This window comes from Meriones unguiculatus (assembly GCF_030254825.1).
Source record: "Meriones unguiculatus strain TT.TT164.6M chromosome 13 unlocalized genomic scaffold, Bangor_MerUng_6.1 Chr13_unordered_Scaffold_34, whole genome shotgun sequence".
Taxonomy (NCBI): domain Eukaryota; kingdom Metazoa; phylum Chordata; class Mammalia; order Rodentia; family Muridae; genus Meriones; species Meriones unguiculatus.
In genome coordinates, this window is record NW_026843646.1 from 3,702,793 (window position 1) to 3,715,510 (window position 12,718).

Sequence of the window (12,718 nt, forward strand, 5' to 3'; positions counted from 1 at the left end):
AAACCAAATTTTATCAATGCAAACAATTCAGTACTTTTAAAATCAATATTAAATGTATTATTTTGATGTTGGTTGCCAGCAAAAGAAGTTCCTATACATAAACACATGAAGGTGCACTTTTACTATTTTATATAAACATAGTTTTAAACCTTATTATTTTTATAATCCTGGTTTTTAAAACAGGACAGAAATTATGTGCGGTATTGATTATTAATATATTTAATAATAACATATATCAAGATATATAGAAGAACATAGTTAACTTATATATTCAAAACAAACAAACAAAATTACAAAACGTATTTTTATTCCCTTTAGCTGTAATTTCAAGGGAGGAACATCTTGTTATCTATTAAATCCATTTTTTATGACTATAGAGGCTTGCAGCCTTTTTTTTTTTTATCTGAGAAGCTGCTGTTGCCCCTTTAAGAGCTGCCTGCTTGCACAGAAGCCTTAAACTATTTCTCAAAACCTGTTTTAATCCATTTCAGCAGTAGCATCAATCTTGTTGGGTACTACAGGGGCTGGCATGCCATATATAATCTCAAAGAGAGTTAATCCTAGATGGTAAGGGGAATTCCTAACCCTATAAAGGGAAATGGAGAGGAGTATCACCCAGTCAGTGCCAGTCTCCAAGGTCAATTTTGTTAAGGTCTCTTTTAATGTTCTGTTCATCCTTTCTACCTGTCCTGAACTTTGGGACCTATATGCGCAATGCAATCTCCAATCTACCCCAATAAACTTAGCTACATTCTGACTTACCTTGGACACAAATGCTGTCCTATTCTTTCCTGTTTCTGTACATCTTGGCCAAATTAGTGGGCTGTCTTGTGATTGTCTTGAGACCTGCCAACAGAGCCAGATAGTAGACTAGGAGACGTTTCCTACCTGTAGTCGTGTTGTAGTCCCAATTGGGCCTCTTATAGGGAAAGTAATCATCAATATGGGATTTGTAGTTGGAACTCCTGTAGTGTCTGGGACATTTTTGTGCACCTCTGAAATAATACATCCCCACTCCTCTTGGTAAGCAAGACCTGTAAAAGCTGCTGGCAATCCTCCCAGGTGGGCTGGTAAGTAAAAAGCAGAGAACTTGGCATTCTGAGTTCTACGGTTAAACCTGTGATGTGGAAAAAGGCCAGTAATGGTGAGACTGATTGCTATTAGCATCTGGAGGGCCCCGTGTCCCATAAGGGAAGGACTGTAGAATGTGCCTCTGGTTCCCCAGAGGGAGCCAGCTGCATGGAGGCTTTGGTTTTTTGGCGCTGGGCCAGACAATGGTTCCAACCTGGACAAAGGAACAGGAGTTGGTTAAGGAGTGGGAGGAGGAGGAGGTGGAAATATTATTTCCATGGGAGTCCCATTCTGTAAAACAGATTAAGGGGTGGTCTACGGAGCCAGGGCAGTGGCCTCTGGTTTCAGAGACCTTTTGGAAGGATGACTGTTAGTGGGGGTCAGAAAAGGCTTAATCTATAGAGGTAGATGAATAACCAGATTCTTCCAAACTACAATATGGTGCACTTGGTCTGGGTGGCCGCATGCTTTCTGAAAGATTCTATTTTCCATCGCAAGGCCAGTGGGAAGGTGGAAAGCTCCAACTAGCTCACATTTTAGGTGAGCCATTCTGAGCTGCAAAAAAAAGTCATTTTTTTTTTCTTTTCTCACATCAATTGAAAGACCATGAGCTCTAGTTTTAACTTCTCCAAAATGAGTCAGAACCAAGTCAAGAAGTTTGGAGGTATTCCGTCCCATATCGTCAGTCAGTCTATTCGTCAAGAGAATTCAGGAGAACGCAAAAGAATTAAGGAAAACAATTTCAACAAATAGTAAATCATTCATACACAAAAAAGAACTGGCTGTCTCAGACAAAAACGAAACCAAAGGCAACAACTTACAGCCTATACCCGGGCTAACATCACGGGACAAAACTGAAATCATAGAAACGAAAACAGCTGCAGTTTTAAACAAAAGTAAAATCAAGCACTCTCAAGTAGATACAGAACCACAAACAATTAATCACAAAAATTAAACAGTAACTCTGGGCACAACATCAAGGGGGAAAAAAAAAACAATCACACACAGAAACCAAGTAACACTGAAAACCTGGACTTCTTTGCCACAGAAGTTCCAGAAAACCGATCCTCACTCCAGTTCCCCTATCCCAGGAGTTCCAAGGAGGTAAAGACAGATCCTCACTTTAGTACCCCTATCCCAGGGGTTCCGAGGAGGTGAAAACAGACAAAACCTGGACTTCTCTGCCACAGAAGTTCCAGGAAACTGATCCTCACTCCGGAGGCAGAAACAGATCCTCACTCCAGTCCCCCTATTCCAGGGGTCCCGAGGAGGCAGAAATTCCAGGGCAACAAAACGTCTTTTGAAGCCCTCACAGCCTAGGCCCCAACACATCTGTCATACCTAAACTCACTGCTCTTGTAAGCACCTAGAGGCTTTTCAGGAAAAGAAACAAAGAATAAAGGCAAACAAACATTTAAAGCAGATGGGATTAAGCTCTCCGGGCCAGGAGTCCTAGAGGTCTTGAGGCATCCCGGATGGACGAGCCCCCAAATGTTATGCCAGGTTCACGGGACCCTCAGAGACCACCAGGAGACGACTCGATGCAACTGCAAGAGAGCTTTATTATGAGAGCGATCGAACTGGGGACCCAAGTCTCACTGGCACAGCAATAGAGAAGTGGGACCCCGAGTTCTGAGTGAACAGAATTTTTAAAAAGAAAGTCTATGAGCTGGGAGTTTCCATGGCAGCAAGCAGGGGGGCACAAGCCTTGGTGTTACAGAATTGGGTGAAGTTTAGCAGGGAAGGGTGACCTTTTCTGAGGCACACAATCACAATGGCTAAGGCATATAATCACAATGGCTATTTTTCTAAACCATATCTGAAACATTGGGGAGAATTTTCCCACCCGATTCTCAACCGATTCCCATTGATTATTGCCAGGGAGTTTGTCTCTATTTTGTATGAAGCATTTATTCTGTTATATTTTCTAGAGGCTGTTGCTAGGAGAGTTAACTTTTGTTTTCTGCCAGGTATACATTCTGTGATATTTCCTGGTACCTGAATTCAGTTCCCAGTCAAGATCTTTATTTCAAAATGGAGGTATATTCAGGCTATCTTAAGCTTTTCAATAGCTCCATTCATTTTTGTATACACCATAAATATAGGCAAGTTTACTCTTTCCAAAACACAAATTATAATAGGGCTACCAAGAAATGTCTAAAGTAAACCAAAACTTGATGTCAATATATACAAATTGTTTCACTGTAATTCCTTATGCTTTGTCAGATTATGGCATAAAATACTGTCAGTCTAAATTCACTTTGTATCTTAGAATGAAAGATAAAATTTTGGTCTTAAACTCACTATAAACTAAGAGATAGTGGAGAATGTGTAGCCAGGTCAGTCCTAATTGAGCAGACATATATCTTTTTGTAACCTCTTGGACCCTGTTAACCTTTAATCCTTGTCAACCTTTGTCATTCCGAACTTGCCATGAACTTCTACAATGGATACACTAATATAAAATGCTTAGTTTTCATGAAAATGCATGTAACCTGTTCCATTTTTTAATTCCTCTTTATCTGTAATCAATTACCTTTTTGACTCTGAAATTACTCCTTTGTTTCAGAAATGCAAAAGTTAAGACCAGACAATAAGCAGGGCTGAAGCCCTCTTGAAGTTGCTTCATCCATGAGTTGTAAATATGTAAATATGTGTATTGATGTGTTTGCATGAAATACGTGTCTGTTTTTGTACACGTTACATGAGTGTATGTGAATTCTCTGCCTCTAAGGAGCTCCTTTTGAATCATCCATGGAATATGCGCATAAATATGTATAGATTTATATATCTTATCATTTTTCTATGTGATTGTATGCAGGAACCAGCCATAACTGGTGGTCAGGGAAGATGTTTTCCCAAAGGCAGCCGAATTTGCTGCAGTTTATGCAGAGGAGATGCTAGCTGAAACCAACATCATCATCATATGTAACCTTGTGGGAATTTGTTCGAAATTTTTCTTGTTTCATCCACATTTTTTCAGTGAGTGTGTATGCCTAAGACCTCTCTTTCTTTTCTCTCCATTTTTCTTTCATCCACAGAGGGTAATGGGATCCTAAACCTCTACCAGCCCTGTAAGCCTGCCTCTGAAAGAGGACAGAGGATAGTCACTGAGCCCATAGTGGCCTGAAAAAAGTCTCTGAGTAAACAAGCCTGGAGCTCTTTGTCAGTCTAATTAAGAACACTTTTTGTTAAGCAATAACAACATTAAAGAAAGGGTGATTTTGGTGGGAGGGAAACCAGAAAGCATTAAGTGGCTGCAATGGTAAAACACCAAGCTCCAAGTAAGAAGATTGTAGGTTAATAACTAAATAAAACTACTTTTTACTTCCTCATCAAGATGCCCAAACTAAGTTTAGGCATACAGAAAGATACAATTATCAGTCTCTGACCTTGAATTCATGTGCCACAGTCTTTTAACCCTGGGTATTCACATCTGGATATTAAATATTATCAATTATTTTGAGTCTATAGTTTCATCACAAAATTACTTCCTTTTTTCTCCCTCCTGGCCTTCCCACATACCTTCCCCACACACCTTCAAATCAAAGGCTTCTTTCCCCATTGTTACTTCTTGTGTGATATATACATGTATTTTGAAATATAAACTACTTTTTTTACACTGCTATCTATATGTATATTTTCAAAGATGAATAACATTTCTTTATATAAGGAAACTAAATGTTCTAAGTGACTGTAGTTAATTGATAGTTAAATATAGGAATAAAAATAACCAATAACAATCAATTTTTAAAAAACTAAGGAAACAACAAAATCAACAAAACAATGGGAATTTATAAACATCTTTCAGTAAAAACTCAGTAAGAGACCCAATCCTACAGCAAAGTAGCAATGATTGTTAGACAAAACATTTAGACAAAAAATTTAGAATTTTTGCTGCATTCAACAAAGTTTAATACATCAATGACAATGATTTTATTTGTTGTTTTTATTATTTCTTTTATTTTTTCAATTATGATGCTATTTCAAGCTTAATACAATTTCATTATTAGCCCCCTCATTCCTCCTTTGAAACACTCCCATACACTCCTCATTGCTCTTTCGCAAAATTATGGTGTCTTTTTCAGTGTTGTCACACACACACAAACAAACAAATACAGTTTTTGATCATAGCAATAGAAACAATAACAAAGAAAAAATATCAGTCTGGAAAGTGCTTGCATAAAAACTACCCCATGCTCAAGAATAACTACCAGCACTCACAAGTCCCGAATGAAACCTCAGAGGCAGAACTAAATCCAGAAATTTATACACTGAAACCCCAAAATATGTCCTCCAGCATATCAACCCACTTAAAATCTCCAGCCCCTAGTACTACAGCGCAAAATCTCCACTTCCCCCCTCAAAAGACTAGCACATTGGTGTTCTGACTGAGAGAAAAATCCTGCTTCTGGAAATGCCTGTCTTCTCTCTATTAATTCCATGTCAACTGCATCATTTCTGATCTAATTCTAATTCCTCAGCATGCACTGAGGAAAGCAGAGAATCATAGGTTCATATTTTAACTCTTCATTCAACTAAACATTCCAATGACAAAAAAAACTGGTAGACTTCTACATGTATAAAATCTAACAAGATTAAATCAAGATTAAGTAAATTATTTAAACAGACACATAACAACCAAGATAGAAACAGTAATTTTAATCTTTCAATTAAAAGAAAAAAATAAAAGCAAGCAAGCATAGGTTAGATTCAGCATGAATTCTACAAAAGTCTCAAAGAACTCACTGCATTACTCCTTAAAGTATTCCACAGAAGGGAAAAGGAAGAAACACTTCTGTATTTTGTTAAGGTACTAGTATTATCTTGATAACCAAAAATCAACTCCTGAAAATTAATAACTCAACCTAATACTGTGATAACTAATTCATAACTCATGTTATTAAGTACTTCTATATAGGTACACAGTTATCTGAACAAGAGACATACTGACTTACCTAACATATTATGACTGGAAGCCATGATTATAGAATATGTCAATATCTACGTCAAATATTACTTATTCCCGTAATACTACATTACACAGTGCACTAAACATTCAGGGTTCATCTTGTATTTACCTATCATTGACTAAATGAATAGATCAATTGACTTGTTTAACAATCTTCTTAATGATACACTATTTGAAGGTGATCTCCAAGGTTGTAAGTCCTAAGTCCTAAGGCTTGAGTCCTAAGTTTATATCTTGTTTGTTTAAAACCCTCATATTACATTTATCACCAATGCATTGAGATGTGGCCCAGTCTCATGAGCACTGTCTGTGTTCTAAAATTTCATAATGGAAGCAGTTTTGGTTTCACTTTCATCTTACTTTATTAATACTAAATTAAAATTTGAGAGCAAATTTCTTTTCAGTTACTGTTGACTCTAGGACAGGGTATTTATTGTCCACAAAGGGATATTCTTATGGTCTTGTGTCATAAATATAGATTGTAATTTTGGTGAAATGGCTGCTTTGGATATGATCCCCTTGTCTATATCTTATGGTGTTGGACATATTCCATGAATTATAAAATATTTTTGTTATTGAACTTACTATATTTTTGCATTGATTACACTTACAACTTACAGAATTTTATCTCACATTAGGAAAACTTTTTTGAAATATATTCAAATTTAATGTCTTCAAATCAGTGCTTTCAGTCCCAAAATCATGTAAGATAATTATATTCATATATGCATACATTGTGATTGTTCCCTTTTCCATTTTAACTTATACATTTATTATAAGATGAAAACGTTCTATTGGCTTGACCACAGTAAGTTACTTACCAATAATGTAAGATCCTGGTGCTTCTCTTGCTTATGGGGGAGGCTTACCGACCATGGTAGAAGTCTACCATTGTTTTTGCCGTGTTTAGATCCCATTTTTTATTTCCTGAACGGCATTTTATGGACGGTATAGGCTACTCCATACACTACATTCCATATAGAATAGCTGGGCTCAGAATTGGTCATTACAGCCACTTCTTCTAGATTAATCTTCATAGAAAAATGTGCCAGGTATGGCTTACAATTTCTACACAGCAAAGCAGGATGCAAGCAATCAAAATTGTTAATCCAGGATTTATGGAAGTAAGAATCTCCTGGGTACTGGGTAAGTCTAGGTGCCTTGAGAAAATGCTTTAAGCAAGGGATGGTTCTTGTCTTTGAATATGAGAAGCTTCCTCTGAAAAAGTTCATCAAATCACTCTAATTTGATACAGACTCTAAATATAATGTGCTGCTTTTCCATGTTCCAGAACTTCCTTCTAGTTGAAAATGTTATTTGCCATGAGGGAAAACATCAATTATTTATACAACTATAGAGGACGTGCACATTTACCTATGTATTCTGGTTCAAGTTCAGCAAATTATCACCAAATATTACCAAGTTTCAAATAGCTGGGAGCTTTTTTGAAAAAAAAAAAAAACTTTCTTCTTTCTTTCCTTCTTTCCTCCTCCACCTCCTCCTTTTTCTCTTTGCCCATGTGTGTATGCCTTCAGGTCAGCAGAGGTGGCAGAATTCTTATGTACTGCACCCTAACCACTAAGCACAGAGCAATTTACCTACTCAGTCCCTAACCCCCTAAGAGTTATTTACAGTGTCCTCCCTGCTCGTGCACCTGCAGGCCAGCAGAGGGCGCCAGAACACCCTTTACAAGGTCGTGTACAACCTCAGCCCTGGGAGGGGTAAACCCATTTCCCCAGGATGCACGCAGGTAGAGTGGGAGAGGCTTGGGCCTCTCTCTTCCCGCCATCCCCCTACCTGTGGTCGGCCCCACGCACTAGTCGCTCGAGGACTCCAGGCAGGCGGGCGGTAGACAGGAAATCCCGTAGCCTCCTGCTTGTGGAGTTCTGGCAAAGAGCTTGCATAAGGATGCTGACCTGGAAAAACCCGCAAAGGTACTGGCGCGCCTAATGCAGAAGTCCCACCCCTTCCGGCTTTGTTTCCGAATCTACCCTGCAGAGAGCAGAGACTTCAGGGCTTGGTGGCTCTGAGTCCCCACCCCCACCCCCTTTCCACTTCCCAGCATCTTCCTGGCCTCAGACACAGGTTCGTAAATACAAAGCTTCTAGTCACAAACCAACCATTATCTTTGGTTTCCCACTTGGGACTGCTCGTTGGCCAGGGAAGTGCCAACAGTCCCAAGATGCATTGCGGCAGAGACCCACCTGCCTGAGAACTACAAACATGGCTTTGGAGCAAGGTCTTCTGGGATTGCATCTGAGAACTAAAAAAATGGCGTCCGGTCCACGAGATGCCTACCGGGATATCTTGCAGTCAAGTATTGGTCTCTCTCCTCTTTTCCCGCATACACCTTGCCAGGGTACCGCCTACAAATCCCAGAACACCCCGCGTGCTGTACCCACCAGCACATGTTGGCGTTCCTGGGCTTAACTCTCGGGTTGTTAGGCCAGTAGCCTGGCAGTAGGCCCAGTAAGCCTCTTCACCGTGCTGATGGCTGCTGTGGCATAAGGTCTTCCTCAGAGCCCACACAGCCTTTCCCCTGGTCCGGGTGTATGTAAATCTCCCTGCCACACCATGCTGACCCTGGCATCACGATTGGTCAGAAGCTTTGTGATGCCACTGCCCCGCCCCCTGTCCCGGAAGTTAACACTTAGCTGCTTTTTCTGCTTCTGCTGCTCCTGCTAATACAGTAATAAAGGCCCAGTCCCTGGTACCTGGAGAAGGGATCCTTGGGTCTCCTTTAATTACGTCACTGGGAGTCAGACACAGATAATAATTCTCTTTCAAATATTAAAAAAAAAAGATGGATGAGGCAGCACAATCTTGTCGTCCCTGAATTCCTACAAGCAGTGGAAGGAGCGTCTCTGAGTTTTATTCACCACAAAAATTTCACTATCTGATGAATTGTACCATTTTGCTTGACAGGGACTAATAGTATATTTTGAAAATTACATAATGAACAGTGGATAAAGCAGTGTCTACTCTTTGAGATGGACCTAGGTTCAATTCCTAACACCTACCACTATCTGTGAATCCAGATCCAGGAAGTCTCACACTGTCACACACACAGGAAAGGTAAGAGATATTTTTCTAAAAATCTAAAATAAAATTTCTTAGTCATGAGAATAAAAGCTCTGCTCTGAGAAGGATTGTGAGAAAGGCAGCAATGACTGATTTAACATCTATGCACCCACAGACACACACACTGATAATAATAATCAGAGGTCCCCTCATCCACCGGCTCAGAAACCTTATTAAAAAAGATTAAGATATATGAATCCCTCCCTTAAACAAATCCTTAAAAGTCTAAGGCCTTGCCAGGTATGCTTGCACAAGCATTTAATCCAGGCACATGAGAGGTAGACACATGCCAGTCTTTGTGAGTACAATGTCTGCCTAGTTAATAAAGAGGGTCCAGGATAGACAGGCCTACACAATGAAACCTGGTCTCAAAGAACAAAACAAAAAAATAATATTAAAACAAAAAAATCTGAAATGGGTTTGTTGGTGTTGGGCCCAATTAATGAATGATGAGGTGCACTGCAGATTTTATATGAAAGAGGTTTAATAGATGGTGATATATATAGAGAGAGGAGAGAGCGGGGCATGATACGGGGAAGACAGAAAGTAGGGGGCGCCTCAACAGAGAAAGAGGAGAGGACAAGAAGGCAAAAGCAAGAGGGCAAGAAAGGCTAAGAGAGAGACAAAGTGGGTAGGTTAATCCTTTTAAGGTGACATGTCATAACATCATACATTGGTAAGCAACCTAGAAGCCAGTGCCTAAATACTAACATTCCTCCATTTTTCTATAATTAAAAAAGAGAAACTTGGGCTGCTTTTCATGTAAGAGTAGTTAAAACATATAAATTTAGGTCTCTTGGAAGCAGCTGTTGGTTGCTATGCAAGGGGTTAAGAGAGAAATAAAAAAAATAATAGCAACAAAATGGACAGATTACATGGTCAAAAGGAGGAGTGGAAGTCTCTGCCCTGGAAAGTTTAGGGTAGATTGTTGAAAGTAGAGAGTTGCCAGCCATGCAAGGTGGCATGTAGGGACTGAGGAATGCTGGGAGAAACTGGAGCTGTTTGTGTTGGGCCTGAAACACACCATTCCAGCCTTTTGTTAATAATAAGTGAATAACAGGTATAGATTCTCTTCTGGCTACTTCCTGCTGACACTGGGGGTTCTGTGGGGAGGTCAAAAGGCTGAAATGCTGGCCAAGTCCAGTAACAGGCTGCTTTGATGCTGTCCAGATTCTATAAGAACATCCATGGGAGGGAAAGTCCAGGTCCAGGTTGATGGAAGTCTGTGAGTTCAGACTGGAACACTTGTGGTAGCTGCTTTGGCGCTGTTGTGGATATAGGAAACATCTGCGTCTGGCAGGCTACTGAAACACACACACACGCACACACACACACACACACACACACACACACACATATATATATATATATATATATATATATATATATATATATATATGCAGAGACAAAGTTAAGTAAGTTATGGAGAAAAATTCACTACATTTACCTGTACATTTACAGCTTTTGGGAGAGCAGAGTTGGAAGTTTTGGATCAAAGAGACTTGAACATGGGAACTTCCATTTAACTGAGGGAACCTCCATTTACCCAATTACTAGCAATAATTAAAAAGGCTTTGCTTTAGCTCTGTCATCTAATGAAACTGAAACTAAGTTTTGTTACAGAAGTGTGTAAGCTTACAGGCCCTTAAAGAGGGTACTAGTTGTAGAAATCTGAAACTCTCCAGAAGACATCCCAGAGGAGAATCTGGAGGAATGGACAATTGGGCTATTCCCGTTGGGCAGGTAGGAATCAGTGGCCTGCCAAGGCATCCCAAGAACAAGGCTTGACTCAGTAGATTGGTACAAGCTGTTCTAGCTTTGGCTAGAGACCAAGGGCACCTTTGCCCATAGCTAACATGGTTTACCTAGCAAGAGGGGAACGGAGAGAAACAATGCCAATGAAGGGAAAATCTTACCTAAGGGAGAAGACAGTCCTAGATGAAGGGTTTGGATGGAGGTTAGAGAGAGTAGTAGGGAGTGTTTGCACCAACCAGAAGTGAAGACTCAACAAATGGCTGGTGTTGGGTGTATGAATGTAGCAGTAGCTAGGCAGGAATTGATACCAACCAGAAGGGAAGACTCACCAATCAGCTGGTGTTGGATGTAGGCATTCAGCAATCAGGTAGCCAGGAAAGGGAAGTTCCAAAACCAGGGGGAAAAGGAGGAATACTACCCTCTGAGATAGGCAATAAGTGCAGAACTTATCTGGATCCCAATTGACCTGACAGGTGGATTCAAGTGGATTTCCTGCAGTTTATAAGAAATACTTTTAAGTTTTACAAAGGAGATAAAACTTTAGACATGTTGGCATCACAATTGTAATCTGCACTGAAATATACATTGTAGAAAAGGAAGTAGACATTCACATTTGTGTTAACACCATAAGCATTCTTTAAGGGGAGCTTGGAACCATGATAGTATGTGGTATAGTGAAATGTTTTGAATTAGAGTTACTTTAATAAATCAGAACTCTGTTGATAAAGGTCAAAGCTCTGGACAGTCAACAGCATAGTGACAGGAGAAAATATTATACATTTTTACTTATTTAAGATACCTTAAAACATCTTAGACCTTGCAACCTTTAAAACTTGTGTTTACCAAGCTTAAAACACTTTCTTAGACCCTGAAACAGTATTTTTCTTAGGGCTTTGTATCTAGTTATTTACCATGAGACATAGGTGGGACTGTTATGAACATTATTGTCCTTTAGCTAAAGAGATAATAAAAGGTTATATCCTGGCCTATTTTCTGAGTTTGGCAACAAGGCATATTGTGTCTATGCCTGACAGTAAGAGCTCTAGGACTCAGGCTTAAGCCTGGTAACCTGCATATGAAGAGAACTGAGAAGGCATCTGAAGTCTCCCAAGACAGAAGTAGGTAACATGTCCATGGGAAACCAGTATGAGGCAAAAAATTACCTGTAATGTTATCCTGGGTTGGGCAAGGGTTGTGGAGGGTGCTGAATCTAGAAACCATTTGTCCTTTGCCAAGCCAAGGAACTGGAAGTCTCAAAGTGTCTGTAGCTCTTGTGATGGTTGAGCTTCAATGGCTGGGCAGAGAGCACAAGCCTGCATGGGAGAATTTTGACTTCCAGAGGCCAGTCTGCCAACAGGCAGCCATGGCTTGTTGAGGCAGCTATAGGACCAGCATCTCCTTTGGCTGCATTTGAAACAGTCACCTGGCAGAATTGACTTTTGGCTATACCCTGGTGAGATGGGAAATTGCAGACATTTTGTTTTTTGTGCAGGAACCCAACAGTCTTAGAGCAGCTAAGGTCTGGAGCGTAGTTTTTGCTGTAGATGAGCATGTCAGGAAGGCTCTTTTCTTATTATTTTTACCAACTCCTGTATGGTGACTCAGGGCCTATCCTCAGCTCTTTATTAAAGATGGCAGAAAGACCATGTTTGCATCTGTAGGACAGTAAATTTATTTTTGGACATGTTAGAAGACTTGATCCTCTATGAGAGGACCGACTATTTTTTTCCATTATTATTTAATTTTTAATATTAGTTGCAGTTTATTAACTTTGTATCCCAGCTATATCCCCTCACTCCCTCCCAATCTCATCCTCCCTTCCTCATCTTCACCTTGCCC